The sequence below is a fragment of the Eurosta solidaginis genome, chromosome X (assembly GCF_040869045.1).
Source record: "Eurosta solidaginis isolate ZX-2024a chromosome X, ASM4086904v1, whole genome shotgun sequence".
NCBI classification, from domain to species: domain Eukaryota; kingdom Metazoa; phylum Arthropoda; class Insecta; order Diptera; family Tephritidae; genus Eurosta; species Eurosta solidaginis.
Genome location: NC_090324.1, coordinates 65,095,968 through 65,103,205, shown reverse-complemented (window position 1 = coordinate 65,103,205; position 7,238 = coordinate 65,095,968). Strand labels below are relative to the sequence as shown.

Here is a 7,238-nt window from a genome sequence, read left to right as displayed (position 1 = left end):
TACTAATAACCCTGCAAAAATCGTGTGACCAAAAACGCACACAGACACACGAATTTTTGACAGGGGTGACGATTTGGAATGAAAAATTTTCCAAATGAAATAGCATGTTGACAAATTTAGCTTTCCCACAATGTGGCAGCACAGCTTTGTAATGTCATCAATAAAATATATATATATATATACATGTGCATGTTGCTACAAAAGCGCGATTGATTTAATAAAAACATTTATAATAAGTGAAAACAATGCAAAAATGAAATGTGAAATATACAAAAATGCAATTTAAGTTTATCGTTGCCAATTTATATAGATATGTATGTGGATTAAGGTTTTGAAAGATGTGTAAATTGTAATTTAAAGTGCTATAGAAATTTGCTAAATTTGCAAACTTTAACAACAAATAACTTTTAAATTATAAGTTTGCGCACTTTAAAATATATATATTTGTGATCGGGAGAACTCCCTCTTTCATTTGATACCAAATTTTACCCCGAACTCGGGGGGTGCTATTCTAAAAATTTCCCGAATTCACAATTATATAGCACCATGCCGCGACTTATGATAAAAGGTGGTGTGTGGAGAAACACTGAGGTAAGCATTTGACGCGACTGGTTACTCTTGGCCATTTATTAACTAAATTGATAACTTTCAGGATGAAATCCTCAAAGCAGCTGTAATGAAATATGGCAAGAACCAGTGGTCACGTATTGCATCACTGCTGCACCGCAAATCTGCCAAACAATGTAAGGCACGCTGGTACGAATGGCTTGATCCTAGCATAAAGAAGACAGAATGGTCACGGGAGGAGGATGAAAAGTTTTTGCATTTTGTTGGTGGTGAACGTTTCAACATTTTCCAAGGTTTGGCATTAATTTCATTTTTATAGTTTATAATTATTTAAAGGTTGCGTTAATGCTAGAACAAGTACATTGATTTTACGTGGCAGTGTTGAAAAATGTTTGGAAGAAACTGAGCTTCGTTACATGATGCTATAATGCTTGTGCGGCGTACAATTAAACATGATTCTGTTGTTGCTGGTAAGTCAAAATACAAATTGAAAAAAAAATCTTAGGGCCTCATTCTCTATTACGAAACGAACTTTCGATGCGGATCAGAGACGAATCGCTAGTGTATTTGCACTATGTTAAACAATTGCAACTTATCACTTGACAATTACTTTTGCCTTCCTGTTTGTTAGAAAGGTAAAGACCAAACGAAAATGATAGAGAATACCATTGCTAGACGAAATCGTTTGGAGGCGAATCGTTCGTCTGAGCTATCGTTCGCAATACAGAATGAAGCCTTTAAATTGTTAAGTAATATAATGAAAAGATTGTGTCCAAATGCCCCCCAGCGGGTTAGGGGGTCAGATTTTACCCGCGGTAGGTATGCCTGTCGTAAGAGGCGACTAAAAACCAGAACCAAGGGGCTGTGTAGCGCAATATATAGCTTCTCCAAACCCAATTGTCAACCTCACCTATCCGCGGCGAATCCTGTTTCACTAACAGACGATGATCTGGGGGGGGGGGGGGGGGTGTATGGGTAAGGAGGGATGGCCTGAAGGTTTAATGTGGCCACATAAATCGTTGCCGAGATGGTTACCAGAGCGTACCGGATCTGTACCCGGCTAAAGGACCATCACTTCGATAACACTCCCCAAAGCCTTCGGGGAGCAACCTTATCGCTACAAAAACAACAACAACATTGTGTCCAAATCCCGAAAAAAAAACTATAAAATTTGTGTCAGTGAAATAATAATTATTGCTTTTGGTTGTTAGTTTTGAGGCATCGTCATCGAGTTCCTTCTGATCGTATATGCCGGTTCTTTTGCATTCTTTTACATGCATAAAGTGCCGTTGAAGCCTTCCTCACCCTCTCCTCCACGTTGAGCTTCCATGACAGCTTACTGTCTAGGATCATTCCTAGATATTTTGTGCAAGGTTTCTCCCGTAGGGTCGCCTCTCCTAACTTAGGTCTGGTCCAATTACGGACCTTGTACCTCTTTGTAAACAAGACCATTTGCAACGTCATCTGCGTAAACCGTAAGTTTTTCTGGTCCCTCGTAGAATTCCCTAAGCAGTTGGTTAATGACCAGCGTCCACAGCAGAGGTGATAGCACCCCTCCCTGCGGAGTGCCCCTGTCCACTAATTTCGTGGCTGCGTACAATGCCCATTGCGATGTAGTTTAACATGCAGTCGATCCATCTGGGTAAGGCTGGATGTACTTTAACGTAATTAAGACCATCAATAATCGCCCATTTAGAAAGCCCCGGCAATGCTTAAGAATACTTCTAGAGCATATTCCTTATATTCCAGGGCTTTTTCTATGCTTATTACCACCCTATGCAATGTGGTGTCTACGGACTTGCCTTTGGTGTACGCCTGTTGTGTTGTGGAGAGCAGCTTTTCATCCACGTCGGACTTTATGTACACATCTATCAGCCTCTCAAAGGTTTTGAGCAGAATTGATGTTAAGCTATTGGGTCTATAATCTTTGGGATACACGTGACCGATCTTTCCCGCCTTTGGTAGGAAAGCTACACGAGCAGTTCTCCAAGAGTGCGGTACATGATTCAGTTTATGCACCCATCGAATATTATTTTAAGCCATCCCACGACCGCCCTACTGGAAACTTGTAGCATGGCCGGACATGTACCATCTGAGCCCGGCGATTTCACCACCACTACGACATCTTCAGTAGTGTAATTAGGCAGCATATATGAATGCAGCTGTTTCCTTACCATTACTACAGCTCGCACCCGTCCTTCTGTTTGCGCATAGTAAACGCCAAATCCGCGCGCGCTAAGTCCAGAAACCTTTCCTCCCGATGGAAGCCACGGCTCCTGGATCAGCGCGTTAGGAGGAGGAGTTCGCTCGACGCCACTTTACTGTGTTGGAGGTTTATCTGTAGGACTCGCAGCACCAATGGGCTGCTTGTCCCCCTCCAGCACCTTCATCGTGACGTCGTCGTCCTCCCCTAGCCCTTTTGGTTTAGAGTGTTCGAAGCCCCCTTCAGCCTCTTGTACCTGTTGTGCCGGGTGTTCCTCTGTGCGACTCACAGCACCATCTGGCTGTTGGTCCCCTTCTAACACATTCGGGGTGACGTGGGCTACCTCCACCTGTCCTTTTTCCCTTAGGCTTTTGAGGTCCTTTTCGACTGCGCCCACGTCCAGCGTGTTAGGACTTTAATACCCGCGACTTCTTTTCCTGAGTCGCATATAAATTTTGCCTGTACCTAAGAACATTTTTCCAAGCTGCGCGTACAATATATCCTCCGCCTGCTTGTTTATTTGGAAGATGTATAGCTGACCTTCCTCCGTAGGCCGAGATACAGTAAGTATCTTCCAATCCTGTGTCGGTATGTTCGGATTCGGATTCTGCAAAAGTCGCAGTGTATCCTCCGACTTCATCACGCATGGTATCCATACCTTAACTTTTGGCACCTTGGGGATTTGCGCTTTATCCACCATCTCAAAACGCGCGTTCGTGCCCTTCTTTGGAGGTTTGGAACCACTTCCTCCAGCCACCGCAAGCTCGCGATGTTGTCGCACGCTATCATCTTCATACCATTATACCATCCCCCGAATCAATGGTTGCAAGGAGCTTACTTGGTTATTCCCGCATCATCTTAAGCATTAATGTAATAAGCTCCTTTTCTACAGATCTCCACCTTTCACTAGTCATCTGTTCGAAAGGGCTGCTACGATCAACCAGCGCCACAGTCAGTGACTGCTTTGCCACATCACTCATCTTCTCGGGAAAAGCCGGCGTCTTAGTCTTATTTCCCTTTGGCACCTCCGAGAAAGTCGGAGTCTTAGCTCCCTCTAGCACCTCCCAGAAATTCGGAGTCTTAGCGTTATCTCCCTTTGGCTTATCTCCTACTTCCATAGTTGGAACTCCCTCTGACTCGCAGCCTTCTAGGTAGTTGCTACCTCGCTATTGGGGCCATCTGTATTACAGCTTTGGGCCTACTTGTCTTGTCTATGGGACTGCCCTGCGTCGCGGCTCTGGGACTGGGCCCTTTCTGCCTCTTGAAAGCAGGCTTGTCGCCTTCCGCCGAACGTTGCCTTTTCATTCTGCCATTCGACGCTTCTTCCTCCTCATACCGGTTGCAGAACCGAGGGTTTCTCGCAGCAAACCTTTTGAACTGCCTTCAACCTACTTCTACCGCCTCATGAGCCCATGCCAATCGCTCGATCTCCTCTTCTGTTGGGTCAACCACTGCTCCCAAGCGTTGTACAATTCTTAGTACCGCACGGTACTTCGAGAGAGCTCTTTGCTCCGTACCCTTCTCCACTCTTCTACTCCTTTTTCATTTGTGTGCTTCTCCAACACGGAGTTCATTGAATTAGCACTTCTCTCGCTCCCCGAGTCCGACGCATCGCTTAATGCGTATTTGTCGTCCTTGGCTTGCGGCTCAGTCCTCTTCTTATCATCGTCCTTATGAAAATTAGGTAATGAGTCGTTCACCTTGGTCGTAAGACCACCAGCCCGACAAGGCGGGCTCAGCGGTCCAGTATTATATACGGGGAAAGAACCTTCAGCCACAGCAGCGCCCTTACTGTGGTAAGGCCATCAACACTTCCCGAGGTGGTCCGGTATCGGGAAGGCTCCGTTCGAATACAGCCGAATTTATCCCCTGGCTACAAATTGTCCAATAGGCACGGTCCGCATAACACCCTGGATTAGGGGGTTGGCAGATCTTGGTCACCGACATCCCGCCGCCCTCCTATGAGGCGAAACGGCGTAGATGCCGGTCCTAAACAGGTCCTCCTCATATTCGGGCGCTATGGAGATCGGCTAAGCCCTCACACCAACGACGATTTTCGTTACTATTGCTAGTGCATGCTCTCATAGATGTAGATCCTGATCGAAAGTCACACCCAAAATTTTAGGGTGTAAGACAGTGGGTAGGGTAATGCCATATGGTCGACATTTGGCGCGGTCATGTTTTATATAAGGTCACCGATGATTTGGTTGGTGAAAATATCAGGTTTCGCGAGGCGACAAAACTGGAGAGATTGGGGAGATAGCTGTTTATTTTATTACAAAGCTCATCGATGTAGGAAACAATAGCATAGGCGTAGAAGCAATAGTGAGTCCTGGTGGTAAAGGTAGCTATTGATGTGTAGAAGTTAAGCAGAATTTTGAATATGAGTTTTTTTAAGTTATAGCAAAAAAAGCGTTGAGGATTTTTATTATCTTACCAGGTACCTTCGTACATGTTTCTAAGAATGAAGAATAAAACCTATTCAAACTCAATTTTCACCAGGACAAAGCCGGTGAGACTTCGCTATACTTTAACATACAATACGTTACCCCATTTTAGCACAACTATCATTTTTTGATTTTATTAAATTTTATAAAATGTTTCTTCCTCTACAGTTCTATTTTGGTATTGGATGGTAAATATGGCTTTCGCATTTTCTCCATCAATAACTGTGAAAAGGTGGAAGAAATCTAAGCGTGTAAATCTCAAATATTATCTTGGTCGAGCGTTTCTTCAATAGCTCTCTAGTGGTGAAGGTAACAGCAGAGAAACCCAACTGTTTACAAATGTTACACTTCAAAAAGAATCAAAATATCTGCCATTGCGTCTACGGCTCAAATACCCACAGTTTATGAATGAATAGATTGCACCTAATTGTCTGCCTAACGGATAGTATACATATTCATCAAATCGAAAATATTGCACCAAACGCACTGGGTCTGAATACTGAAACAGTACACATATTCAAAATCGATGAGGAGGCTGTGCTGATGGTATAGGGTCAGTTGTTGAATAACATACGAAAACCACTTTAACCCATCTATATATTTGCATTACAACTAAAGCTTTACAAACAGCAAAAATTGCTGGCGCCAAGCAATTGGAAAAGGCAGTGAAAAGTTGCAATATCACGTACATATATAATAAGGGATGTGATACGATTGCTGTCGGAATTAGATTTGAAACCAATCAATACTCCTGCTAAGGGTTGTAAAATTATTGCTTGAATAATTAGATTTAGAACAATAATAAGTCTGACTTAATTACAAGTCGTACATTTTTAAGTTCATCAATTACGACAGCAATCGGATTCCACGACACCTTTGAATATTCTTGATCTGAAAAAAGAGTAAACCTAATCTGAATTTCTACTAAGCTTTAAGTTGTAGATTATTCAAATAATTGGAGTTTTTTCTAAAGCTTAAAATTATTTTCTGCTCGCTTAGAAAAGATTTCAATTGGAAAACAAAAACCAATTAAGAGTTTATGATATTATTAAATTACTTACTTTTCTTTGTATCAATTGTATTAATTTAAGTTGCAATATCACGTACATATATAATAAGGGATGTGATACGATTGCTGTCGGAATTAGATTTGAAACCAATCAATACTCCTGCTTTGGGTTGCAGAATTATTGCTTGAATGATTAGATTTAGAACAATAATAAGTCTGACTCAATTAATAGTCGTACATTTTTAAGTTCTTCAATTACGACAGCAATCGGATCCACGACACTTTTGAATATTCTTGATCTGAATTTCTACAAGCTTTAAGTTTTAGATTATTCAAATAATTGGAGTTTTTTCTAAAGATTAATATTATTTTTTTGCTCGCTTAGAAGAGATTTCAATTGGAAAACAAAAACCAATTAAGCGAGTTTATTTATTATTAAAGTTCTTCTGTTTGATATGAACTGGATTAATATAAGTTTCAATTTCATGTACATATATAATAATATTGAAAATAATAAATATTGAATATTCAATTTTTTTGGTTCATATTTTATTCATATGGCTGCTACAGGTAAAGTAAATCTGCAGGTAAAATTCACGTTATATGGCGGTTATATAAATGGTAAAACCGCAGTAAAATTTATTGTCAAATAACTCGAAAATGTACAGTGAAATGACGGAAAAATGACCGCCATTTGACGAGCATTGTGACGTGTGTGAGCAGCACAGTACTAAGCTCACATCCTATAGGTGGGAGCGGAATGCACGATCACATTAATAGGAACGAAACGGAAAATTTCGTCACAAAACCTAATCCGCCCATGCAAAAATGACTATTAATATAACCGCTGCAGAAAGTCACAATGACAGTAAAATGACTAGTAAAATGTCGTGGAGCGTTTTTGCAGGGAAGTTATGTACTTTGGCATTAAAATTTTATGCCTCGTAAGCTTTTATTATAGCTTTTTCGTCAGTGTCATTATTGAGGTAATCTTATAGCATCTGGAATAATT

At 41.4% G+C, this 7,238-nt stretch overlaps 1 long non-coding RNA gene across 1 annotated transcript; it reads left to right on the top strand.

The window, feature by feature from the left end:
* The first annotated feature begins 701 nt into the window (after nt 1-701).
* On the top strand, nt 702-6,521 carry LOC137234609 (uncharacterized). Its single transcript, XR_010947837.1, has 3 exons — nt 702-860; nt 920-1,037; nt 5,386-6,521. It is a non-coding gene; the product is annotated as an uncharacterized lncRNA (long non-coding RNA).
* The last annotated feature ends 717 nt before the right edge of the window (nt 6,522-7,238 follow it).